This window comes from Aquila chrysaetos, chromosome 15 (genome assembly GCF_900496995.4).
Source record: "Aquila chrysaetos chrysaetos chromosome 15, bAquChr1.4, whole genome shotgun sequence".
Lineage (NCBI taxonomy): Eukaryota > Metazoa > Chordata > Aves > Accipitriformes > Accipitridae > Aquila > Aquila chrysaetos.
Genome location: NC_044018.1, coordinates 24,289,153 through 24,317,042, shown reverse-complemented (window position 1 = coordinate 24,317,042; position 27,890 = coordinate 24,289,153). Strand labels below are relative to the sequence as shown.

Here is a 27,890-nt window from a genome sequence, read left to right as displayed (position 1 = left end):
ACATTATGTCCTGGTGACTGCCCCTTTCCAGTCCTGTGATATAGCACAGCAGGGGTTAAGAACTGCTGTAATTCCCAGCTTCTCGAGAAGATGGAGATCACAGCATCACCTTCCCTTTATTGTATGCTTAGTGCACTCTGGAATGACATCTATTTAGTCTCTCTACACTTTTTTCTCCATATAGAGTGTAAGGGTAAAATCAAGATACTATATATGGGACTATGAGGCTGTTGGGTTTTTAAAGCATCACTTTTCCTGAACAACTGGCAATCTAAGTAGTATCCTGAGAGCTCTTTCTCCATTAATCAGGCCAGTCCTGAAACAAGAAAAATAACATAATTTTATATTTTGGAAAGCAGAGAGTCCCTTAGCCCAAGAAAAGCCAGAGGGTAAGCCAGTGTTTACCCCCAACTCATTAAAAGTGCTTGTATGATCACTAAGATGTATTTGAATAAATTAATTCTTCATGTAATAACACTGAACTCAATGGAGTGAAACCCAAGCTATGTTTGCTTCATTGTGCACGATTCTGCAAGTACAGAGAGAATAACTGACTTGAAGGCTAATGTCTAGGGGATATGATTTGGTCTCTGTGTTTCTGCAGTGCATTGTTTAATGCAAAGGGAGTGTTTTGGTATGCTCATTGGAACAAAAGAGGCATGACAATTTTCTGCTTTAAGTATTGTGCACTGATGGTGTGGCATTCAAAAAGAACTTTTTATGCAAGGTGTAGCAGAAAAAGTTGATCCATCTCTTTGGTGTTTGTGTCTGAATGGGTGATTATTTCATTATTTATAAGTTACTTCTGGGAGCTGTGTGATCTCTGCTTACACTCTCAGAGCACATGCTGTCAGACACCACATTTAATTACAGAGTGGAAGTAAGACGGGCTATGGAAGAAATTATTATAAGGCAGTCTGCTGTTTATTTCAAATGTAATGTCTTTTGTCCTTTTTTTTCTTTGTGTTTTGACTTGTGAAGATTTATTATCACGTCTGACTTTTCAACATAAATCTAAGAAGTGCATTATTATTATTACCATTACTTTCATATATATGAAGCTTATAAAAATGACGAGATTAAAATACAAACAGGTGGATTCAAATGTATTTTGCTGCTCTTCTGACTCAAGCCTTTAGTATTTAACCATTTTTCTTGGTAGTAATTATGTAGATGGAAAAAGTAATTGGGAATTCAACTTCAGAGAACAGATAAGAATGGATATTACCATTTGATGCCAATTAACAAATCTCTAAAAAAGTAAATTAAAGACTAACACCTCTCCCCATTTTTGTATGTTAGATCTTTTTAATATTCTCTCTCTATAAAACAGAAAGCTTATTTTTACATTTTGGTTCATGGGGGGTAGATGGAATGCGAATACTGGCATGGCAAATGCCGTGAGAGCATCCCCTGCAAACCCCAAGATCTGCAGATTTCCTACAGCTCTTCCTCCCAAGCACAACCTGAGAGCAGCTGCAGAACGCATTTCATAGTGGCACAACTCTCTTAGGATTTAGGCAGAAAACATTACCAATGTACTGATAACTCCTTGTGGAATGCAGAACAGTATTTCAGTCCTGTGCAGTCATATGTCACTCCTCTCCTCCGGGACCTGCCTGGATTCCTGGATGCTTTCTTTCAACTGCTCTGCCATCCTTTATAAAGAGTCAGGTAGCAAAGCATGGCTTTGGGACATAGGTGCCTTGGTAGATTTACTGTGGGAAAAAAATAATTATATATTATGTCACTCCCTAGGGAAAGAACAGGTTTTTGCTTTTTTTTTTCTTCTTTGGTACACCTGAAGGAAACATATCAAGTTAGTTGCCAGAATGCTCCTGCCAGATACTACCCTTTAGCAGTGGGCCAGATGCAGTTGAATCATGATTAATTTATGCAAGGAAATGGGAAAAGGAGGGGAAAAATAATTGAACTAAAATATGGTCCTGGTTCATGCAAACTTTGCACTTGGCAAAGTTTTGGAACAGTAAACTGAGAGAAAGTAAATGGACAGACAGTTCTGATGATTACTTTTTCACAGTTGGTCCTCATTAGCGCTTGAGCTCTCACAAACACTGACCAAATCCAATGCTAAGCATATTTCCCCTTGGTCGTCTGAAGCTGATCTCTCAGAGGAGCAAGGAGAGAGGTTTAGTTTATGAATCTGCTTAGGGGAAACAAATCCAATTATATCTGGTTTGGTGTCCATCCATTTAATTGCATGCTCAGTCTACTCGCTTTTGTTCCCTTACTTAGTCATTCTGATATATATGGTATATTGCCAAAGGAAGTTACTTGATCCATCTTGCTGTCATCACTCACTCTCATTCTAACGTGGAATAAGCCTGCAGACTCTGTGTCCCTAATGGCTGTGGCCTTTTTCTAAAACTACGACTATAGTTCGCATTGTAACTGATTAGATAAAAATAGCGTTTTGATTGCTGGCTCTTGTATGAATGTGTTTTCATGGTGATATTCCTGCCCAGCAACTCTGTCAGAGGGTGATTATTACCTCTAAACCCCTGGGCACTACCGCTACAGCAGCGAGGTTCTACAGGGAGCACCCTGTACATCCAAGAGAAGGAGACTCCCAATGAAGTGGGCCATGAGGACAGACCATCATTAAGCAGCCACAGTCCTTATAAAAGGCTCATTTTCTAGGCAAGTGGGAGACCCTTGTAGTTTATCTTTTCAAGTCTAGCCTCTGATGCATACGAGGCAGTTACTGCTGGTAATTCCACGTGCAAAAGATAATGAGCGAGCACGGGTCTCGATCTCTTCAGGTCACCAGTTTACAGAACATTGGGAAGGCAGGGCCTTAACTGCGGACTTGTTACTTGGCACCTGTGTGAATCTTTGGCCCCCGTGCGGCCCGCAGCAGCCCAAGGGCCGAGCGAGGTTAGGAGAGCAGGCAGCCCCAGCAGCCCCAGTGCTGCGGTCGCGGGGCAGCCTCCCGCTTCCAGGCCTGTCACCAGGAGGAGGACGGAGCACAGCAATGCAGCAAGCTCACGGTAAATGCTGAGGAAGTTCGGTGAAGTGAGAGCCATCATATAAGGGGAAAAATGGAAACGCTTGTAAAGTTTACGTGGCGCATGCTAATCTGCCAGTGCGGTAATGCTGGAGGGGAAGGCAGCAGCGAGAGTGAAGTGGCTGACAGAGCTGATTTCCTGAGTTTGCTCTTGTCAAAGTGCAGCGTGGATAGTGGCTCGAGCCACATGACACGACAAACTGCAGAGAACGGCCACGGCCTGGAGTAGCAACAAAGATTAACAGGCAAAGTCTGAGTGAGACTTCAAAAAGTATGGCATTCGTGTTGCACAATGTTAACAGTTCATAGCAATTACTGAACATCGAGTGACTTAACCTTACCTTGCAAAGTGTTTAGTGTGTGAACTACCATGTTTTACAAAGTGAGAGAGCTGTAGGTATTCACTGACTAAAAACCTCTTAAACATCACTAAAGCAATTTCAGGCGACTGTAGTATTATTTGAAAATGTACATCAGAATACCAGAAAAACACATGTGAAATGGTTTGAAGAGCATGATTTTAGCATGAGTAAGATTAATACATCCTCTGAAAGCTTAGCTACAGAGTTTATATTAACAGTTCTTCACCCTGAAGATGATAAAAAGAGCTATTTTAAGACAATGATTTTTGCCATGTAGAGCCAAAGAACAAATGAGTTTACAGACTAAGTATTGATTGGTTGCAGCACATTATGGTGAATTAATGGCACATGCTGTTGAAACTATAGTGATTAATACCAAAACAGGATTACATTGCTAATTCTGGGTAAGAAAGAAAGAATGACAGCAGCCATTATTTATTTTGTTATTGACAAAATGGCTTAGTACATTGCAATGTAAAGTTAAAAATATGTTCATGGCAAAATTTTAGGATGGAATTTTGTTGCTTACCAATATATTCCTCGTGTTTTAAATAAATCGGCAACTTCATCTTCTTGACATTTGGATATGGTAAATTTACTTTGATAGAAGCAAAATGATGACTAGTAGAAGTTTTGCTTTTCAGTTAATGAAAGAGTATTTCCCTAAGAAGGACAATATTGGACAAAATCATTGCACTTAATAGCACAATTTTCTGACTGGTTTGTTCTTAGTCCTTAGTAAAGAACAATTTATTTAAGAACTTTTATAATTCGAAAAGATCAATACTTAGAAATCATTTGCAAATCAATGTGCAGTCAGCTTAACAAACTGATACCACAACCCCTGAAGGTCATCTCAAGTCACAGTTATGAAAGATAAAACTATTGCTAATTACTACCTTTTTATAATGAAATTTATAGCTTGTCATGATATAAATATCAATTTCTTATTATTATGTTTAATATTTAAATTATTTTCTTCATTGTTTCCCTGAAATTATTTTAATGCTTAGTTCACTTTTACGATAGTTTTCCCAAATTATTTTAGGAAGAATGAAAAACTATGTAATACTTTCATATTACTATTTTTAAAATGCACATGTAATGGAAAAATTTCCACCAAAAAATCTAAACTTTTTTTTTTTGGTGCTTGTATTGTATTGAATCTTCACAGATAAAAATCCATTTCTTACTGAATTTGAATTTTCACAGGCTATCACATGCTGTGTCGGGGTCAAATCATAATTAAGAAATACTGTTAAATATGCATTCTTCTGACAGTTTTCAGTCTCAAATTTAAAACAAAAAAACTCGAATAAAACAACACCAAAGCTATCTCACTCTCTAAAATTACACTCTAATCTTACATAAGTTTAAACCAATCAAATATAGCATCTAATGCTTTATCCTTAATTAATTTAAGAAACATTGCATTGGTGATGGGATTGATCACCAATAAACAGGATGTAAAATAAACCACCTAAGTAATTATAGGCTTTTGTATATCAAAAAATCCTATGCTTTTGATCGTGTGTGCTTAAAAGCTCTCAATATGCAGTCTGGTTTTTGCTGTGAATGTTTTAAATATTACATAAAACTATATTTAAAATAAAAAAGATATGAAGTATGAACACTAAGATAAAATAGAGTGACCTTAGAAATTAAAAAAAAAAAAAATTATTCTGCTGGCAAGTAGATTTTGTCTGGTGAAATTCTTCAGGCCTGTGCCCCTTCAAGCAAGCATGAATTTCAACACGCTGGAGAAATAAATGTAACATAAATCTGTCTCCTTGATTGGTCTTGCCATCAGCTAAAACAAGTAAAGCAAATAGGGAAATGTTGGCAGCTTTCAGGCTTTCTTTTATTCGGGGGCACACAGTAGTGTTTGTAAGTTTTTTTGAATGAGACTTTGGGTGGTTGTTTGCCCTGTTCTGACACACAGGTGATCAGTTTGCTGTTGCTTCCAAAAAAAAAGCAAAGGAACAAGAAAAGAAGGACAGCATATGAAAAGACATACTTTACTAATTTTTGGGGGAGGGAAACACACCAGCACTGTATTTTATAGTATTATCTGCTTTGTGTCCTTTAAAAAGAGAAGTTTCTAATGGCGGATCTTAGGATTTCCTTTTACAAACACCACTGTCTTTTAAAAACTTCTGTTTCCCGGGCTCTTCATAAAGCATTGCAGCACAAGGGTGAAAAGTGACAGGATTCATCTGTAGCTCTTTTCTGACCTTCGTTGAGCATCTGTTTAGCATCTTCTGTGTTTAGTGGCAGATACACCCCTTCCCTTATAAAGAAAACAGAGACCTTTGCCTAAAACTTCGAATCCAAGAAAAGGATTCGAAACACCTACATTTAAGATTGAGATTTCTCAGGGGAGGCCAACCGAGAAGACTGTTGTGTGCCAAGATCAGTATGAAGGTGCCTCTTTCCCATTGGTTTCTATAGTAATTCTCTCTGAAGATCTCAGTGTTCTCAGTGGAAGTTACTCTGTGCTTGTGTGTTGTGTTGTATTACATTAATTTACAGGCACTGAAAGGATTCTCATTTGTAAGCGGCCAATCAGAAACTTCCTAAATGCCTACACTGTATCATAAACTCTCCAGCCTTTTCAATCATGAAAGCTTTTTTTCATTCTTTCAAATCCCACAGCTTGAAAAGCAAAGCATTTTTCAAGTTTGCATTTATATTGTGTGTCTCTGCAAATGAGAGAAAGGATTGCTTATAAGTTACTGATGTATTAATTACAAGGTTAGGAAACACAAGGCTTAAATAACTAAGATTTTGTGGGCCTGGCATGGCTGCAAATATCCAATTTCATTTGAAAAAGCCTTTTTACAGAAATACTGAGTGTAGGTTAGATCTTCAGTTTAAAGAAAAAAGAGGGAAGTAGTACTTAAAACACTGGCACTTTTATACAGTAGGTTAAGGGATGGATCCTAGAATCTTTAATATTAAAAGTATCCTTGTTATATAAGTATATGTATAGATACATATATATATATACACACACAATTGTAGCTAAATAAATAACACATAGTATTCCATTACACCACTTACCGTATGTCTAATAAGAGATGAGTGACTCTATTTCCCCTTTTGCTGAGTATTGTAGGATGAAATTGGGCAGTACGAAAAAATAACTGCAGCATTAGTCTCTAACAGTTTTATAAAGCCTTAATAAAACAGAAGGGATAATTACCCTGATATACTTTGTCCTATCATAGAATGTAATAATACAAAGTTGCCCAAGTGTTAAAGAATTCAGGATCTTCAGAGAAGATGAGTATCCCTATGCAATGAAATTCTACAGTGCTATTTTACTAGATTGTATAAATTGCTTCATAAATCAGGTTAGTAAATTATACTTGGTGTTTCTAAATAAGCCTTCATCACGGCAGGAGTTTAAATATCTTTTAAAATACTATGCAAAAAATCTTGCTGTGAAGAGAACTACTGCCTAAATATATTTGTGAAGAAAAGCATCACTTGTAGCTACAAGCAAAGCAAGGTGCTTCATCAATTATTTAATACATCATTTGCATATATAATTTGTAAAATAACCAGAAGAAAGCATCTATTAAAATATGTAAAACAAATGTAATCTGATTGAATTATGGATGGTTAAAATGAATTGTTATCCAGCTAGGAAGCTGAAACTGCCATTAAATAATTTTTATATACAATTATAGAACATTACTGATTATCCAAAGTGAATGTTCATACTGTAGGCTAAATTGACATTGAATTCTGTTATTTTCAAAGTCAAAGACTTAAGAATAAGCAACCTGCTTTTAGCAATTAAAATTCTGTATAAATTAACTATTCATATGAAATTTAAATATAAACCATAATACTTTAATATAGCTTCATTGGCTTAACTCCCATGCACAGCTCAGTTAAAAATATAGATGTGGGCAGTAAATAGGTTGGTAAAACGAAGTCTCTTCAGATTCAAATAATGTATGTAAATTATGAAGACATTCAGAACTTGTGGGTGGGTGAATTCAGACTTCTGGGACATAAAATACATTAAAACAATTTTAATTAAAGAAAGAAGTATGACACTGGTCTATGCATTGAAGGTGTGTTGCAGAATATAGATACCCTCTCTTTCAAGTCCTTTGGAAGAGTCAGAGACTTCCCACCAACTGCAAGATTTCCACTTTCCACAGAGACTAATATTGAAGTTTTAAAAGTTTAACACTAGCTGCCTAGTTCATGCATGTTGAGCATGTATTCAGACCCTGGTTTTCTAAATCCAGGTTGTGGGAGAATATTTTCAGTGTTTGACAGAAGGTCATGGACTATTTTCCTTCTTCAGAATTTGTTCTTTACATTGTGAAACTCTGGAAAATAATTTCAACTTCGTTGGCATAGCACGTCACTGTCAGTTGTTAGGCTGTCACACTGGAATGTATCTATTCCTGCAGCTCTTCTGTGCAGAACTGCAAAGTGCCAGTGTCAGATATGTTTGGAACAGGGGAGTTTTGCTAGGTGACAGCTTATTTAGCACCTTCAGACCAGTTTGAGTCCGCTACTCCTTCTTCACTTGGAAAAAAGGGAAGTAAAAAATTTACACAACACTTGAACAATGTATCAGTTTCTCCAATAGTGTGCATTGAAGAGCTTGAAATATTTTTGGGATGGGACCAGAAAACCTAAGAAGGAACTAAAATGGAAATAAATACATTGGGTTACACTTGGAAGGAAAGGACTAGTTGCTGGTTTAGGGGGACGGGATTATTCAACATGATGTGTCCTTCCACTGAAATTGATAGAACAGGTTGTTCTTTAAAAAACAAAAAAATGATTAGTCAACTACATTATTTTAAACATATAAAGAACAATCCAGAAAAATCCCAAAATACCTGGCTAAGATTTCTGTCATATGTCAGCATACTTGAAAAAGAAGGGACTGTGTAAGAGTGGTGCTCTGGCTTGTATGTATGCTTCTATCATACAAACCATCTGAATTCAGGTAAGAGTGACAAGACCACTTGGTCATGTATCAAAGTAATGTAAGTTTTAATACGCATGATGGTGATCAAAAATGTTTAATTCTGAAAAGTTTTAATCTAACAGGAAATAATTATATCTCAAAGTCCATATTGTTCTGCTAATACAACCATTTATTTGATTTCTGTGACCTCACTGTCGCAGTATTTTCTGCTTCAGGCTCCTGCATAAGCAAAAGAGATGTGTGAAAAATATATGCATATCTTCCCCAGTTTAATGCCTTTGAACTGAACTCTGATGCTCTCTGTCTCTGCTAGAGGAGCTATAAAGTCAGAGAATTATCAAATTAACAAGTGCAAAACAGTATGGTTTCTCTAAGCTGACATTTCATGTGGCATATATTATTTTATTCAGGATGCTACTTTTTATTGCCGTATCAGCTTTTCCTTCATGTTTTTGAAGTCACATGGGAAACTTGTTTCATACTAAGAAGCCATGTTTCTTTCTCAGTTCTACCAGGCCTTGTTTTCAGAAGTCTGAAAATGCATCTGCGGTACAGAATAGCAGAGTCTAAAATAAACTCCTTCATCATAAACAGCAAGCACTTAAGATTAAAAGTACAGCATGAAGCAACACCACCTGCTTAGATACTACTCTATTGTATCTATGGAATAGCTTAAAAATTGAATCCACATTTTAGCTCATGAAAGTTCAAAAACACTTAAGATTTTTGTATTCTTTTTGTTTTTCAGTTAAATTAACCATAGTTGTTTCTGGTCTATTCCTGAAGCAGAAGTGCTGATGTGTGAGATGGGCTTTCTCATGACAGAGGATGGGAGAGGCAGAGCTTGTAAACCACATCACTGTTGTTATAAAAACAGAACATGCCCTGAATTTCAGTCAGGTTTGCTATAAAATAATTATTCTGTTTTTCAGTGTTTCAGTTCTTATTCTCCCATTGCTCCTTGTCTTATTGTATGGATTGCATCTGACTTTTGTTCAGAGCAGCCCATATGGCGCTGTGTTTCAGATTTGTGACTAAAACAATGTTGATAACACACCAGAGTTGTGACTATCTCCAGGCAGTGCTTACACAGTGTCCAGGCTTTTTCTCATTCTGCCCCCACAGCAAGTAGGCTGGGGGTGGGCAATAGACTGGGAGGGGACACCCTGGGACAGCTGACCCAAATTGACCAAAGGGGTGTTCCATGCCATATAATGTCAGGTTTGGCAATGAAAACTACGGGTAGTCTTTCCCAGATAGCCATTGCTAGGAGGCTGGCTGGGCATTGGTCTGCTGGGGGGGAGGTAGCAAGTGATGGGAGGTACTTGGGAGGTAGTGAGCGATGCCTTTGCATTACTTGGGTTTGGGTTTTTTCCTCCTTATTTTTTCCCCATCCACCTGTTGAACTGACTTTTTCTCAACCCACAAGTTTTTTACTCTTTTTTGCTCTCCCAATACTTTCCTCTATCCCACTGGTGAGGGGGTGAAGTGGGTGAGAGCCTGGCAGTGCTTAGTTGCTGGCAGGGCTCAACCCTCCACAGTGTAGAAACATTTCACTAACCTTAACCTAATTCCTTTACCAAATTAGTCTCTTCCGCATCTCTTTGCTCCTTCCATGCAATAGCCCCATTGTCGTGTCATATTTTTCCCTCTTTATGTCTTTACACAGTCATTTCTCAGTCCCATACTCTGCCCAGAGAGCTTCAGTCTCCCTCCATCTCCTTATGCCTTCATTCCTCCCATCTCCTAGTCTTTCTTCATCCCTCATTTCTCTCCCCGGCTCTCATTTATAATTATCGACCTCTCTGCATGCTGTTTCCCATTCTTCTCCCTAGCTATCACAGTGTCTTTCTTTTCCATACCAGTTTTTTTCCTCTTTTGTCAAACTCTACTGGTACTTTCAAACTTTCTGACAGTTGCCTTTAAATCCAGCTCTTGTTCCCTCTGTATTGAATCAGACAATTGGCTTCTCTCAGGAAGGCCTGGTAGAAGAAGAGTAGGTGGTTGTGCAGGACAGACCAGCTCGGAGTTCAGCATCCAGAACTGGGTGTTCATTGGTCTCTGGAAGTGGAGAGTACTACAGGGATAGCACACTTCAACGTCTTTCAGGTTTTGTTAAATTTGACATTTATTTGGGATGTGCTTCCTAAAAGCTGTTTCTGCCAATCACCTTGAATTATTGCTTCCCAAAGGTCTCCCATTCAGCTATTTTTAGTAGATGTTGGAAAAGGAAAGTGCACATCCTTGACAAAAAGGTCACTTTCACGGCAAATACAAGTTTTGAAGTATGGCGGTGCTAATATGTTCCATGGAAAATGTCATCCTCATGTTTTTAGTGTGGAGAACTGGATTTTTCTCATGGCTCTCTCAAAAGTGAATGAGGTGAATAAATGATTAATAATTTGAATTTAATAAGATTTAAAAAAGAATAAATAAATCCAAGGCAGACACCTGAAAAAGAAAATTTAAGCCCCAACAGCCTGTTTGATAAAGGTATGTACAAGTGAAAGAAGAATTTTTAAAAGACATTGCTGAGCAACTTTAAAACACTTAAGAACATCAGCCCTTGCTATAGTAATTACCTGTTCTTTCTTCCTGTTTTGCCATCCACTGAAGTCCCTTCCCTAAAATGTATAATTAGACATTACTACTTCAGGCTTTAGAGAGCTATTATACAACCTTACTGAAGAACTGCTGAAATATTCAGGATAAGTGTCACAGACATTTATCAACTAAAGGCATGGGAACTCAAAATGCAATTTTGGGGGAAACTGATAAAGCATATATAGAGAACATAAGGAATAAAGCAAAGATGGCATATTTTCTTGGATGGTTTTCATTAGAATTTAACAAAAGTAAAGTAAAGAAGTGTGAACTAACAGTCTATCAGCACAGGGTAGTTTAATGTAGTCACAAGTCTAGGAAGTTCCCTGGATTTCCAAAGATCCCCAGTGGTGGTTCCTACGGTCCCTATGGGCTGTCCACTTTGGCTGGCTTCTTCCAGTTTTTGTTGTAAACTATGCAGCAACCAAGCAAAGGGCACCACTTGCGTCCTAATGTCCTCAAAAGAGGAAAAGCTTGCCTCACACTCTTCTGGATATGGTATAAAGGGTTGATGGCACATGAGCTCAATTTTACACATTCTGTGATTTTATCCCTACTTGAGGAATTTATATATGATCTCTGCTGTATGTGGCAGAGGTGGTCCTTGTGAGTTATTTACATTCTTGCTAAGCTATTGACTTTATCAATTAGGCTAGCCACAATTAGCAACAAGGTAAACACAGAATAGAAATTAAATTAAAAAAAAAAAAAAAAAGGAAAAATGTAATCAGTATCTTTGTTTCACAGTTTAACAAACTAGTGTTTACATCTCTTCCCCATTTACATGTGAATGTAAAACATTTCATTTGGATATAACATTCACACATATCCATACAAACATTTCTACAAGGTCTTAAAAACCTTCATTCTCCCTAGTAGAGAGTCATTTGGGTTGTTTCAGTCAGTGTCAGTGTAAGAGAGCATGGAAGACTTCATTTTGGCTTCTTTGCTGCTTGTTCCTATAGCTTTGTCTCATTGGTGTAAACTCTTTGGTAGATATGTATTTTTAGCAAATACCCATTTTGTTGGCAAAAGTTGCCTACAGCCCTGCAATTCGGTTTAGTTTTCTCCTTTTGAGATTTTGCTGCCTCCTGCTGACTCAATGTGGGATGAGCACTGATAAGCTTTCTGAACAGTATATTTAGCTGGAAATAACAGAAGGTATAGATAAGAGAGAAAGTCTCTCTTGGTAAAAAAATTAATGTGGTAAAATGTAAAAACAGGAAAATTGATGATAAATCAGAACAAAGCTGACGACCTTTTAGATGAAAGTTAGAGAAAAAGAGATGTTAAAGGGACATGACACAGTTTGTTCTAACAGCAAGCTTATTAACACTTCAGGCTTAAAATGCTGTTCTCTACCGACTAATAAAAAGAGCCCATCTGCTACACACCAGGTAACTAAAGCTCATAAGGAAAAATGCTTGGCAAAAGTAGAAGAGACAAATCTGTCCAGTTAGCTGGAATTGGATTATGGTATTGGAATTCTTCAGTACTACAGCAGCTATTTTGTATTCCATATTAAAGACTATGTACATTAAATACAAGTACACCAGTCCTATTTGGTCTACTTGCATTCCTATTGCTTAGAGCATTTCTGAAATATCTAATCTGATCTAACAGTAAAGATTTTAATCCTCTTTCTCATGACAATTTTAAATGCAAAATAATAACAGGATGATAAGTATAGGTATACTGGAGAAGCATAGTGGCTTCCTCTCACAAAAAGTAGGAACAACATCTCAACGAGTGACATGTTAGTATTGTTAATGCCATATAATTTAAAAACAATTTCCTACTCCTTTCTCACCAAAATGTAATGTTTACATTACATTAAAATAATGGTTTTTGGTAAAAATCAAACCCTAGTCCTAATTTTTCATATTGTTGTTAATGTGTTCTCCATATCCGTTAGTAGTCCTGGCTAATGATATAGGTAGACTGTGTTTAAGGGGACAATAGAGTTACAACTTATATTTTCTCTTTCATTTTTCTATTTAATTTCTTGTATAGACAGAATGAAAGGTTTAAAGTAGTTCTGTATTATTATGCAATTTAAACTGTACGTTAAGCGGTTACAATCTTGCTCTCCCTCAACAATCAGATAACACTTTCATATTTCTCTTGTCTGTGCAATAGAGGCTATTGGCTCATGCACTCTTGCTGAAAGCTCTTTAATTGAGAACAGCTCAGCTAGAATTCATGGATGTCTCATGAGCCCCAGCTGTCTTCCATTCCCCCCTTGCAAACAATCCTGCTGCTGGTAATGTGTTCCCCTGGATTTGCGGAGTAGCAGAAGCAGCCTTAATGCTGGTAGAGTGCCATCAAGTCTCTATAAACAGTAATATGCAGAGAACTCAAAGACAATTATCGTTGTTAATATTTAAAAGCTGTACAAATGGCAATATGCATAGGTTTAGCATGTGGACTAATATGAATGCCTCTTCATGGACACAGAAAAAAACCCCAAACATCTTTTACAGGAGAGTTAGAGGACAATTCCTTTTCTGGATCTAAAGGTCAATCTGTATAACATCAGAGTTAAAGCACTTTTAATAAATACCTGGGAAAAAATAGTTTTTAACATCAGAAAAATGATATAGTTTCCACTGATACTATTCTAAAATGATGGTTGGTTAAATCATTATTGCTAAGGTTTTAATTTTGAAAATTAAACTAAACTAAACTTCAGTCTAAAGCAGAAATCCATAAATTAATTTGCAAAAGTTACAGAGCACAGCAAAGAGGGGCTTAGGCTGGACAGTGTTGAGTAGCCCTATCCGTAACTTTGTAATCAGCTCCACTTTGAACGACATTTTTCAAATAATTATAAATAAAACACACCTTTTATTTAGATAGACATTTTAGAAATTCATTATTAAAGGGTTTTAACTTGTGGTCTTTAAAAAAAGGGGGGAAAAAACCCTTGTCAGATTCCATTTCACAGTGTTTTAACTGGAAAAAACCCTGTCATAAAAGCTTAACTATAAAGACTTGAATAGTTGTATAGCTATTTAGAATTCCCCATAGACAATGAGCTGCACACCATTACCTGTAACTGCTTAGCTGAGGAAAAGTAACAGCTTTGCATCCAAAAGAAACGGGGCTTTTGAGACCTCGTGAAGCAATATACATGCAATATCAGTACAAATATGTGCCCCTTGCTTCTCACAGTTTATACCTTTGGTGTCACAAAGCAGAGAAGAGCAGGCTTAGTCCTTCAATACAGTGGCAGTTACATCAAAGATTCACAGCATGCTTACAACAGAGAAAGAAAACAGGTAGAAAAGATAATTTAAAGAAAATAGACTGATAGCAATAAGACTTTTCTTAAATGTATATGTCTGCATTCTGCACAAGGTAGAGCACTTCTGCTGAGAAAGATGGCAAAAGAGAAGAAAAATATTAATTGAGAGGTTAAGACCAAAAACCAATATTGTGGTTCACATACTTATTTTTTGACAGTTCCTTAGCAAAATCTCTGTTGGTCCTTCTCTTGCAATAGAAAAAGGTTGGCAAAATTTATCATATTATATATACAACACTAATTTCTACACCAAAGATCTATTCAACAGGGGAAAGCAAAGGGAGTGCTGTTTTATGACAGTTGTGTAATGGATCCTTATATTAAATATATAAGGAGTAAAAAATGTTCTAGAGAGGTAAAAATGAGATTTCTTTCACAGAATCTAAGAGAGCAAAGATGACTTCAAATCTCTCCTATTAATGATGTTTGGGTTAAAAAGATTATTTTGCATAATGGTAAGTTAACTTTGTGGCTCATCAGACTTGCTAAAGCCTCTGTGATACTATCTCTATCTTATGCTATCTTATACTCTGTGATAACTCCTGAATATTTCTAGATGCTGGAGTAAGGGGCATTCTTGCTTGAATACTATTCCTGAGACCTTAATGATTGGTCAAGATTCAGCCTTAGACAAAATTTTCTAAATGATATAAGGAAATATTAAGATGGGTTGCACCATCACTGAATTATTTGTGAACAGACTTCTCAGAGCCTCAGGAAGTGGTTAGCATCTTGAAAAATTGGGAGATGCCACATATTTGAATTGCACTGAAGCAATGCCTGAATTTGACTCCAGAACTAGACTTCTAAAGTCTGCTTTAGGGTGTACGTGCCTATAGTCTCTTTGTGTTTGCCCTCCAAGTTAGCTGGAATGCCAGTATTGATTCAGAAGTGTGGAGCTGAATTGTGAACGTGGCACTGTGTTAACAGAGCTATAAAGCTTTTGGGTCAAAACTCACATCCAGCTGACTTGGAGCACTGGCATCATGGTGCATATCTCAGCAAAAGACTTTGCAGGCATGCTTTATCCAGTAATGAGGCAAATTATAAGCACTTTATAATAAACTCTAGGGAGCAAAATTTTTGTTGTTGTTGTTGTTTTTTCTTTGAAAAAAACCTACACAAAGTTATTAAGGTCAGTTTGACTTGCAGATGTCTCTGGTATAATCCCAATCCAGCTACTCATGAGACATAGCATTTATTTCTGTACTTGTAATTCATCCATTTCCATATTTTTAAGCCAATTGCATATTTTACCATGTACATGCATCAAAACAAACCCTAAATCTAAACCTAGAAGTATCAAACAGTTCAAATTTTTCTCACAGTACCCAACTTAAAATTTCTTTCATCAGAATTCTTCTTCACCTTGTTAAAATGCTCATGCAGGGAGCACAACAATATAAATACATAAATTTACAATGGTTACGGAATGCATTTTTCAGCATCCTCTTGGGATAACCCTGTTACCTTGTTCTGTGTGCTGAAATCCAGTGACAAATATTGGTTGGAAACACAAGCTAACTCTTTGTGCTGATCAAAGATGAGTCATATTATAAAACCCCTGTAACCAGCTCTGGTGTGCCCCTCAGGTCATAACACTGCCTGTCAGGGTGAAGATTAAGCTCTGTAACAAACAACTACATATAGCATAAACCTCTTTCGATGCCTGAGAAATAGAAACTGGTTTTAAATCTTGCATATGTGATAAGAGTACATTTCTGGACAAAGATAACTGAAACTTAACATTTTTTTTTCTACACTCTGAACAAGCATAAAATGAAATGGATCCAGAGGTTAATTATGAGTTGCTTTGTATTTCTTCCTGTCTGTAACCTTGTAAAGGCACTCTATTAGATTTGCAAGAATATGACACATTTAATTTCATCACATGGATTACTTCAAACAAACTGTTTTGAAGGGGAGGTATGTTTTTCTGTTGAAGTTTGAAATTATTTACTTTTTTAGTGGCTTATAAATATTTTTCCCTTGGTCCCATCTCATGCAAAGCCTCACAGGAAAGTCATTAAAAATACCATTATTAAGATCTGGCTTTTTTTGCTGAAGGATTTAATTTCCTTCTTGGGACAATATTTGCTGGTTTTTGTTCGTCGTTTGTTTGTTTTCCTTTATCAGGCTCAGGCAAGATTTTATTTTACATCTCCTTCCCCTGTTCTGTGCATGTATGACTTTGGGAACAGTGTTCCTGCTTCATTTTTGTGTCTCTGTAGTGGATGTGGAATAATTCCTCGATATACCGTCTCGGAGATCTCTTTTCCACAGTAGTCTCTCATATTCTCTTTCTTTTCCAACATAATCTAAGCAGGGCAGGGGAAAGCTTTGGTTGTAAGTTGAAGTATATGAACTCTACTAGCTTGAATGGTGGCTATTAATCTTATTAAAGCTATTCAAAATACTCATTTAGGAAGTCCTCTAACTGAGATTCATGGGCTTCTCTTCCTATATTTTGGATACCTGTCCTCCACTTAGCTTTCAGATATTTTTGTACTTAGAAGTCATCCAGTAGATTGGTTCTTCGATTCTTAAACCATCTCTTTCGAAATACACTCAGAAGTCATTGCCTTCAACTTTCTCTTATTCTCTCTTGCTTCTGGTTTTGACCTGTGAAAGTAATCTACTGTCTTTGAAGCAGCAGTCCTAGTTTTGTGATGATAAAAATAAGTAATCCTATGTGAATACCTTGTTCTTCTTCAAACATGTATGGCTCGCAATTCATATGTTTCTTGATGTGTCGTTTTTTGGGGTTTTTGTTTTGTTTTTTCTCTTTTTATCACTTTTGTCTGGTGTGACCTTGCTATGGATTGTTAATGTTCCTTATATGCAGGTGTGTTCATATTTGGTTCAAGAAAGTGTCCTTCAAACCCTAGGATAATCATAAAGGTGATGTTCACTCTGAGGTTGAGTAGGTATCCTGGTCTACTTGTGCCAGAACTACCTGGCTATGGTTAAATAATACAAGATACTATCTTGTTTCACGCTGACTGGCCTCACTGCTTTAGCCTCTTAATGACATATGAGAAGGCGTGTTTCATCTTCTCCTGTGATCTCTTTTATCTCTGAATTCTGTTCAAGCCAATATGGATCATACAGTTTAATTTCGTCATAGTCCTGTCCATCAGCACTAAACAATTCCTTAGTCTCTCAGGAAAGCAGGCAGAAATTTGGAACTGAAAATATGGTTTACGATTGTTATAAGTTTTACATTTCTGCTGTTAAGTCTTTTTTAGCCTTTCAGTATTTCCTTTTTGCCTATGCCAAACCAGCGAGGGCTTGCTGCTCTGCAAGGGAAGTGAGACAAGAGCAGTGCGCAATAATAAGGCAGGCGTAAGCAGTGACTGCACCAAAAAAGAGTCGGGATGCGGGACAGCAAGTCTGTATCAGCGGGATGGCAAGTCTGTATCAGGATCAAGGCCAGGGCCAGTGGTCAGGAACAGAGACGGTCTGGCCATCACCTGGCAAGGCCGCAGGGCAGACACAGATTTGAGGCCAAGCCAAGGAAGCCAAGCCAGGGGCAGCACTGGGGAGGTCCAAGACAGAGCACAGGCACAGCCGTTGCACAGCTGCAACGCAGCACGGAGGGGCCAGTGGTACAGCCACAGCTCGACGGCACTTCCAAAAGAAGAAGGGGCAGGTCCTCACTTCTACCTTTTTTCACAACTTCTCTTCCCAGCAGAAGACCTGGCCTTGGACTCAGCCAGCTCGACTCTAACTTAGCTGGCCAAACTCCTAGAAGGGCGATGCGCTCGCAGTTATCTAGGGGTCACGGAGTGTTGCCTCACCTGCCTTAGCCTTGTGAAATTTTATGAATGGCCAGACATTATGCTTAGCTCAGCATAAATGAACCTGTAATAGCACTCAGCTATACTTCAGCTGTTCATTTAGGATTTCTGCCTTTTCCACTTTTCTTGCCAGCACAACTACGTTTATGTACAGTTGCTTTTTTGTTTTTTAGTTTCCTTCTTTTCTTCTGAGAATCTTCTCACACCCCTTGGGAAACCATTGCTTAAGAAACACCAAGAAATTCAACGTATGAGAAAGTTAAGGAAAAATCCTCTTCAGTATATATTAGAAAAGTAGAACAAAAAGAGTGAGCTGCATAAAAAGTCACGGTTTAAAACAGCATTTTGTGAGTTTCAAAGAATGATAGTTGTACATGCCTAATAGCGTCTTCTAATATTTTTTATGCTTTCTGTTTGATTAATGAATGAAGAGTAATTGAACACAAGTTATCAAAGTCATGAAGACACGATTTATAATTATTTATCTTAATTTACTAAAAGTTTATGTAGCTGCAAAGTATTATTTGTCCAACAATAGTAAAGAAATTGTCTTTTTCTTCTCTTTTTTTCCCCAGTAGGTTAATTTAGAGGTTTATCTAGGTGTTTGTCAAAATGAAAATTATGTTCTTTAACAAGAATGTTAAATTTCATTAGTTTTAAAGCTGCAAACTAGCAAATAAAAGAGACAGTGAGTTTTAATAGGATTTGTTTCTCCTCTGGGTAATGTACCTTCTTTTATTCCTGTCAAATTTTATGCCTAAGAGATACCTTTACAAGTCAGAAAAATGCAAGAATGGATAAGCTGTAGTAAAGGACACTTATCGTACCTGATAGAAATATTTTAAACATGTAGAGCTCTGAAGAGAAGGTTCTGTTTTGTTGTGCTCTCTCTATATACACATATATTATAACATGCAATTATAAATTATGTGTCTTATTTATAATGATATATAAATATATTGTAGCATATATATAGTATATTTTATACCATATGTATGTTATAAAAATATAAAATATTTTTATTTGTTCAAATCAGTCTATATTCAAACATATGGTGATTTATGGCTTTTGGTTTCTGCATCAATTTTAATACTGTAGGCCATAATATAGCACCTATACTTCAGATTGTAGGATACAGTGTCATTGAAAAATGATGCTGGAAATCTAGCAGAGTCAAGCTATTTTACTGAAAGGCAAGTTGTGGGAAGATCTCTGTACTTTGATACTTGATCTCTTAACTGTGTTCAGTCATTGAGAATGGTGAGTTTATTTTAATTGGAAAATGGCTTTCCTCCTTCTGGAACCATGAAAACTTTTGATCTATGTAACGTGTGGGCGGTGTCGAAAAAGGAGTACTCCTTGGTGAAAATCACTTCACCTCCACCTATCATGAATAGACAGTATGCATAGGGATTTCTTTGACAGCCAGTGAATGAATACGATAAATAATCTACCATTGCCTGATAATATGAAGAGATCTCCAATATTTTTCATCCTGCATTTTATTTCTACTTTTTGATCCTGCATCTGGTGTTGGTCAATAGTATTTCTCCTTTGCCTTTGAGTACCACATTTTATTACAGAAAAAAGTGTAACAGTGCTATAATTTCAAAATGACATCAAATCATAGTGCTCGGTGGGAGGTTTAGTGCATTTCTATGGAGCAGAACTGTTTCTGTTGTATATTTGCAATCAATGAAGAGAAACCAAAATAAAATGAGACCAGTGTGGGTAATAAAATCTCTCCTACGTGTGTACTAACTCACTAATACTGCTGTTCTGAAAGATGTGTTCTGGAGGTGCTGAATTAAAAAGGAGACAATTCTGAAACTAAGGATCGTTGTATAACATTGAGTGAAGGTCACAATGTTCTCCCTTTTCATGGTCAGTGATACTTCTAACTAAAGATAATGATGTGAGCCTGAGAGAAACAGCAGCAGTACTTTTTAATCCAAAGCAGTGAGGTCAAAAAAGCAGAGAAAAAGTATTCTTAAATGATGAGCTATTAGAATAATTTGCTGCTGTCTTTGATGACCCAGTTTTAAGACCTTTTGAAAAGTGCATCCCAAAACAGAGGCTCTTTCATCTTTGAATGAAGGACTGGGATAGCATATTCTCCAGCTTAATGTCGGTTTTGGTTACTGGTTTGAAGCTGGGAGTCAGAGGCATGGTTGTACCACTTTGTGCTTTCTTAGTAAGTAGATGCTGCCAGTATGTAAACTATTTGGGTACTGTGTTCCTTAATGAGATGAGAGCTAACACGGGACAGAATGTCTTTGTTTCCTCCTTTCCTTTTGCCTAGGTTATTGACATAGAATAAGATCATAAACTCAGATATTTTTCTGCTCAATTTCTTAAAAACCATGGAACAAATAATCTTAACACCATTCTGCTAAATAGTACTAATTTCTGCTCTGAAATAGCAGTCAGTTTAGATTTCTTAACATTGGATCTACAGCAAATAATGTTTTCCTTTAAAGGTTGATTGTTCTATTTATATAAATTGTATTACTATAATTAAGCAATATTCTAGAAATTAGCACTAATTTCAGTCAAATTCAAGCAACATTAAAATTGCCCCCTTTTAAGTACATTGCCAGTTGCCAAGAAATAAAACATACATTCATGGAGGCTTTATTTCAGCTTACCTTATTTGTGGTATAGGATGAAGAATAGATAAATTTTAAATACTGTAAAGGTAAATGTGCCAAAAAGTCATGCAGCGTTAGCTGATTTAGAGTAAAGCTGTATATATTCAATGTATTATTAATATCATTGATATTTGAATTCAAGAAGTGCTTAGTCAGGTCTGTATGTAACTAAGAGTCTATTATAAATCCAGACTAACAACAGCAGGAAAAAAATCAGAAAGAAGAAAAGCAAACATAGCTTAAAATATCAATTAAAAGATAGCTAATCCATCAGCACACTCTCCTTACATCCCACTTGCCATTTATTCGCTAGTTAGATAGATGAAAAAACCATGATAAATCCTTTTTTCATGAGAGATGTAAAAGGTCATCAGATCACAGTATACCACAAACAGCAATGACTGGAGTTTTGATACATATAACTCCACTCAGTGGATTTACCAATTTTAGAAACTTTGGAACATGTCCAAGAAAGCTCCCATCCACAGAGAAAGCTCAGAAATATCTAAAAGCTGAAATCTTAACTCACCCAGCTAACTCTGAAACTGGAGGCAAATTAGTCACTGTCCCTGGTAATAAGCTTGAGCTGAATATCCTTGCTTGAATTAGTCTGGACCCGGGACCATGCTTACACAGTCATACTGGTTTCTGGATTTGAATTATTATTTGAAGATTATTTTCTGTGCCATGCACAGTGCTATGTAAGGTGCCTTTGGAACCGCTTTAGGTAACTACACAATACAGCATTGCAAGGTGTAGATATGCTGTAAGCATCCAGACAAAGAAAAATGTCTAAACTTTGAAAGCATCCTTAATGACTTTCCAAATTAGATATTAGATAGTATTTTTTCTATTATTCAGTCCCTGGAGGTTTTCATTATGTACCTCTACATGACAGTAACCCTAAACATATGTTCTTTCACCTTTTGTCATCAAGGATGAGAATTAAATCTTGAATATAGAGAATAGTAGATGCACATCACATTAATAGAAATTGTTCAGAAAAAAAAAGAGAAAAGTTGAATAAAAAGGATTATCACATTTATATTCAATCTTTCATGAATTACCAAAATTATTTACAATTCATAGTATTTATCACATTGCTGACTTTGTACAAACTCTGCAAGTACAAACTTGTGAGACTTGCTTAGTCTCAGTTTGCCTTGACCTGCCTGGAGCTTGGTTTTTGCATTTTTAGCTGCCACAACAGTGGTCTACTGACCAGGTAACTGTTGCCTAAATTGTTTTGCTTTTATTTTGCTTTGTAGGACTGCGTGATATATGATTATTATTCTATTTTTTATATTGTGTAACTAACTGGTAATAATAATAGGCAGTGGAAGAATAACTCTAATATGTAACACAAGGGAGAAAAGGTAGGCACTGGGAAATGCGTATAACAATTTTAAATGCATTATTATGGAGAGTTTTCCTGTAATAGTATTCTGGTTTGGTTTGGTTTGTCGTTTTGTGTTTTTTTTCAATTGGTGCTAAAATAAGAATGTTAGTATTTCATATAGGCTGATAATAAATTGTTGATTTTGCATATAAAGTGTATTTCTTAGGTGCATATAAACTGCAGAAATTGAAGTGCAACTTTCGTCGTAATTTAATGCAACAGGACATGTCCATTCATACTTATGTCTGCTGACCACTTTAATTAGTTCTTCACTTTCAATTCAGTGTATCCATGATCTGCTTGGCGAATAACTATTCAGTTTGGTGGGGATGCCTCAATGCCTCTAGGCTTCAACACTCCTAGGCTGAAACTGTATGACCTAATACTACCATTAAGTATAACCCAGTTAAAGCCATGGGTGATGTTGAACCATGTGCACATTTACCGCTAAAAATGTCTCTTTCACATCTTACTAATAGTATACAATCATAATTTAAACACTCAGAAAAAGCAGCGGTTTGGCCTGTCAGTATGAACTCATACATACTTGACCGAAGAACTTAAACATTTTTCCTTTCTTATTAGAGAGTTTAAAAATATCAAGTACAAGTGTTTTGATATCTCATTTAGTACCTACATACAAAAGAAAGTGCTTAAATACTTTTAGAATTGTGAAATCTCAAACTTAAAAGTTATGCAATGCCAAGGTAAATATTACACGCAAAGTCTTTATTTCTGTTCTTCATAGGCATGAGTTATTGATCAATTTAGTTATTTTTCTCACATAGATCATCAACAAGGAGACAGAAATAGGCTGTTGTCTTTTCTGTGAATGAATCATTTGAGAGAAACAAACACTTTTTGACTTTTCTACTGATTTATTCAGTAGAAAGGAAATACTGCTTATTGGCTTCCTAAATTTTGAACCTGAGGTGTAGAACGTAGCTACTGTGTAGTAAGCTCCTGGCTTTGTAAAGTGGCTGTATGTATTCTAGCTATACATTATTTTGGGCACAGTTATTGTAGGAGTCAGGACGGCAGAGTACAAATGAATTAAAACCGTGCATAATAAAAATGTTAGGTGGTTGGTTGTTTGGGTTTTTTAACAATTCTTCTTCCGTACAGTTTTGTGAACTTCATTAATAATACCTTGCCATTTTAGATTAGAAGCTTGAAGCCTTAATTATTAATAGGGGTAACATCTTGTTCAGATATGCTAAAAGCGTTGATTGAATCAGATGCATCTTCTTCTTGCTTCTAGCTTACCATGCCACTCCTTGAGGCAGGACAAGCGAGTGTTTTATTCTTTTCCCTTTTCTCTTTGCCATACACCTTGCATAAAAGCTTACCAAAGAGGGAAAGGGAAAAGACTGCCAAATGCATGTCTCGATATACAAAGTCTGGAGGAGCAGCAGCAGAAAATTTAGATTTATGGAATATAGAAGTGGATTATAAGAGAATGTAAACTGAATATCCTTGAATATTAAGGCATGCAAACAAATAACAAACAGACTATCAGTCATTAATACCTTGTGACTCTGGTTAATTTAGTTTTCAGACATGAAATAGAGAGATTATTTTCTTGTTGATCAAATAAGAAGGGAAAGGCATAGAAACACTTACGTCAGAATTTTTCTAAGGTCTATTCTTAATATTTTGTCTCTTTTACTACTTTATCAAAAGTATGATTTATTTTGCTTACTACAGGGATATATATTTTTTATTTTAAATGCTTGTTCCAGATTTATGGAACCTATTTCAATAAAAAACCTGGATAGGAGATTGTAATGTTTTTTTTCTGTTGGACATTTACTTTGTTATAGAGCTTTATTTTGTTCAAATGTATTTTACAGGTACGTGATACCTCAAATATCTAATATTTGGTTTTTTCCTTATGTCATGTCAAAAATACATTTTTGTGATCAAAAATTTGTGGAATTAATATATTCTGTTTTCAGAAATATCTTTTTTCATTTGTTTCATGTGCTTAAGGAATATGTCTATTTGATCTATCTCTACATTTTTTTCCAATCATTAGAAGTTACCATTTTCACAGTGAAATACTGCTAAAATCGTGATTGCAGATGTAAAGTATGTTTATTTGGAAATCAAAGACTTGAGTGCAGCTCATGAAAAAAAAAAATCTGGGTCTGTTTAAAACAACATATTTGCTTTCTGGTAACCATGGCAGCACAGTGAGAGTGGCAGAACTTTCCTTAAGACTTGGGGAAAATACTTCTGTAAGTAGAGCAGAACTGGATTGCTACTCTTGCACTTAAGTTTTGGGTTCTTTTAAAATTGTACTCATAACTTTTTCAGCAAATACACTCAATAGGCTCAGAGACAAGTAGACTGAAAAACAGCTTCAGGCTTTTCTGTGGTGGGGCCTAGAAGCTAATTTTTGAACATGAATTATACAGCTGGTGGCTGTGACAGCCTGAAGAAACAAAAGCCATGGCATATTCATGCTCCGCATAGGACATTTGTTTGTTAGGCTTTGTATGTCACTTTAATTCTACCACCTGAATATAAAAGTCCTGGGCACCATGAGACACTCCTTCCTTGCCTACATGGGGGAAGGAAATGAGAATCAGAAAACAGCTTTTAAACTTTTTTCAAAAACCAACAACCAAATAGACAATTTTTGCTCTTTCTGTTCCCATTTCCTGCTTCCATGGGTGCGTATATTTAAGTGCTCATGGGCTGAAGAGCCTGAGTCTGTGCAGTTGCAGAAGGAGTTCTCACATGGTACCTTAAAAGCTGTTGCCAGTACTGCCAAAAGCAAATGGTATTATGCCAGGGTTCAGTGTGGATGGCAATCAACCAGCTGGACTACCCTTTGTTTCCCCTTCTGTGATTTTGGATAAATAATATTGGCACTTCTTTATTTTAGGAAATATCAAATGGAAATTAGTGCTTTTTTTTTTTTTTTTCAAGATTCCAAAAGCGCTAATGCACAAGGTATTCAAATATGTGTATGCAGCTGTATTTTTACATTCATAAAACTCTGAAATACTCAAATCACTTCAAACAACAAAATCAAACTTTAGGATTTCATTTCTGATGTCTAGATTTGAAAAAGAGAGTGATTTTACATGTGAATTAGCAATATCAATACGTGTTTGTATGATGATGAATAATACATTGATGTTTATAGCTGTCAGGACAAGCCACTGTAATAAAAATGGTTACTTACTAACAGCAAGAATTTTTCAACCACTTCAGGTACCAATTTGATCTAGGTGACAAATACTTCCCTTATTATGTGATGAAAACTGGAAAGAATATCCAAAGGGATTATTGAATGCTGACAGGAGGAGGGAATGGTTCCTTTAAGTACTTAATACTCAGAATGAGAAGATGTATAAATTTGTACAGAAGCCAAAATGCCATCCAGCTAGAGTGTCCAACTGGTTATTTTTTCTCTTTAAACATTGAAAAGGGGCTCTGGCTTGACCCTACTTCATTTTAGGTATGGATTTCTTCACTTGGGAATATTATCATACAAAGTCTTTTTATAGAGAGGGAGAAATAGTTACCTCTAAAGAGCATTACTAAGGTTGGTGGCACTTCCTAATAAGTCTCTCTTTTAAAAAACTAAAGTTAATTCCAGGCCAAAGGGGTTTGTGCAAATTCACCTGATCATCTGTACAAAACAGAAGCAGAATCCTAGAGTAATACCATTCCAGTTCTGGACCATCACCTCTCTTTATAGATACCTTTTCTGGAGTACGTTTCCCCCGCGGCGCCCCAGCCTTGTCTGTGGGGCCGAGCGGTGCCCTGGGGTGGGCGGGCTGGAGCCGGCTGGAACCGGCTGGAACCGGCTGGAACCGGCTGTGTCCGGCTCGGGGCAGCCCCGGCCGCTCCTCACAGGGGCCGCCCGGCAGGTCCCGCTGCCAGCGCCTCGGCGTGGGAACTGAATACAATTCTTGACTCCCCCAGAACAGGCAACTATGAAATTGTTCGTTTGTTTATTCATGCTGTGTTTCATTTTCCATTTTACTCTGACTGCCATATGTACAGATTTTATGTGGTAAAAACGTACATTTTTTCATTAGATGCTGAGCAGGAGAGTTTTCCTTTTGGTATATCCTTAAGAGGACAAATGCAACCAGGATAAAATTTTGCATTTCATGTTGAATGGAGAATTGTGGGCGGTCCTGTGCATTTTGTGGTGAAATATAGGACCTAGCCATTTTGCTGCAAGAAAGAGGCCGAGGACGCTTCCTTCCCAGTGACCTTTGTAGACCTGTGGATAAGATGTGAACTGCTGCTGTTCCATTTCTGCAGCTGCTCCTCTCCTGTTTACCCACCACGCCAGGGTTTGTAGGCATCAGAGCACATGTGATATACAAAAAAGGACAAACCTTCATTTTTCTGCAGGAAGAAAAAAAATAAAGAAAACAAACCAAAAAAGTATTGGAAAAAGAGGAAGACAACTTAGGAAGAGTATGGCAATCAGTTATGGTTACTTGGTCCTCTAACTAGGTTAAATAAACTTGTGAATTATTTTCTGCTTTCACCTGTTGGCAGGGGTCCATAAAGACCACACAGAGCAATGATGGGGTGATCTGCTGAGCTCCTTTTCTTTGCATTAAGCTGTCTGAATCATTTCAGAAGCATTAGCCACTCTGCTACTGGTGGCTACTGCCACTGTTGCTGCAACTGGTGTGGCAATACAAGCCACAAATACTGCTGGCAGTGCGGGTCTCTGCCCATCTGCCCTGACTTCCCTCTTCCCAGCTATGGGACAATGTAAAAAAAGACATAAATCCCAGTTACAGTGGGTCCTTATATTCCAAAGACAATTATGATTGTGAATATTTCCAGCAGAATACAATTCATCTTTTATACAATGTGAGCAAAGACATGCAGGACACAAAATCGACCTCTAATTATTGACAGTACTTCTTTGATCTCTCAGATAAGTAACTGCATTTCAGTTTAAAGGAGCTGAAATGCATTGTCATAGAGATCTGGAACGTTGCAGTGTGTTGCTTCGTATGGCTTAGTTCAATTAGTGCAGTGGTTATTTTGTCCGTCTGACATTTTTATACAAACAGATGTGAAATAACATAGCCCTATGTCAAGTGGTTTTGTTTATTAGTGTGGGGGCCACTGTCCTACAAATCCTAACACAGTAATAAGGTATGATTGCTACAATCACAACCTAACTAGATCTTACTTGTTTCTTTTGTCAAAGCAATGGAATTGGCTTTTCACATCAGTAGTCCACATTCGATTCATATTTCTATTTAACAGCTGGAGCCTGTCATGGGTGAAATGAGACTTGTCAGTCTCAGAAAGACGAGCAAGTATTCATCTCTAAACTGATCTCAAAATGAAATTCTCATTTTTAAGAAACTCTGGGAGTGGCAACAAGATTACAGAATATCTGTTTCAAGTTATCTAGGGAAAAGCATAATGACTTTTGAGTACATTTTCGTGCTGAGCTAGCTTCAAAAGGCTCATGCACAGTATTTGATCATTTTTGTCAATTAATTACCATGAGCTCCATTTTACACAGATGTAAGGCTGAGCTGCTCTGATATTAGCTAGAAATGGGACACTGATAAAATGTACCTTGGACTGGTTTAAAGAGACAAGGGACATTCTTCCATCAGATTGGAAGACTTTAGAGACTCTAACACAGTTAGATTCTCAAGAAGGACTATTCAAAATTTATCAAAAGTTAACTGAATTCCTGGTTGAATTACTAATACCATCATATTACATTTAAAGACAGAATATATGTATTGAGCCATAAAACAAT

The 27,890-nt window shown here is 36.7% G+C and overlaps 1 protein-coding gene across 1 annotated transcript in view; it reads left to right on the top strand.

Moving 5' to 3' along the window:
* The window catches only part of CSMD1 (CUB and Sushi multiple domains 1), a 1,239,551-nt gene that overhangs the window by 763,118 nt on the left and 448,543 nt on the right, over window positions 1–27,890 (top strand). The gene's annotated exons all lie outside the window — the stretch shown is intronic.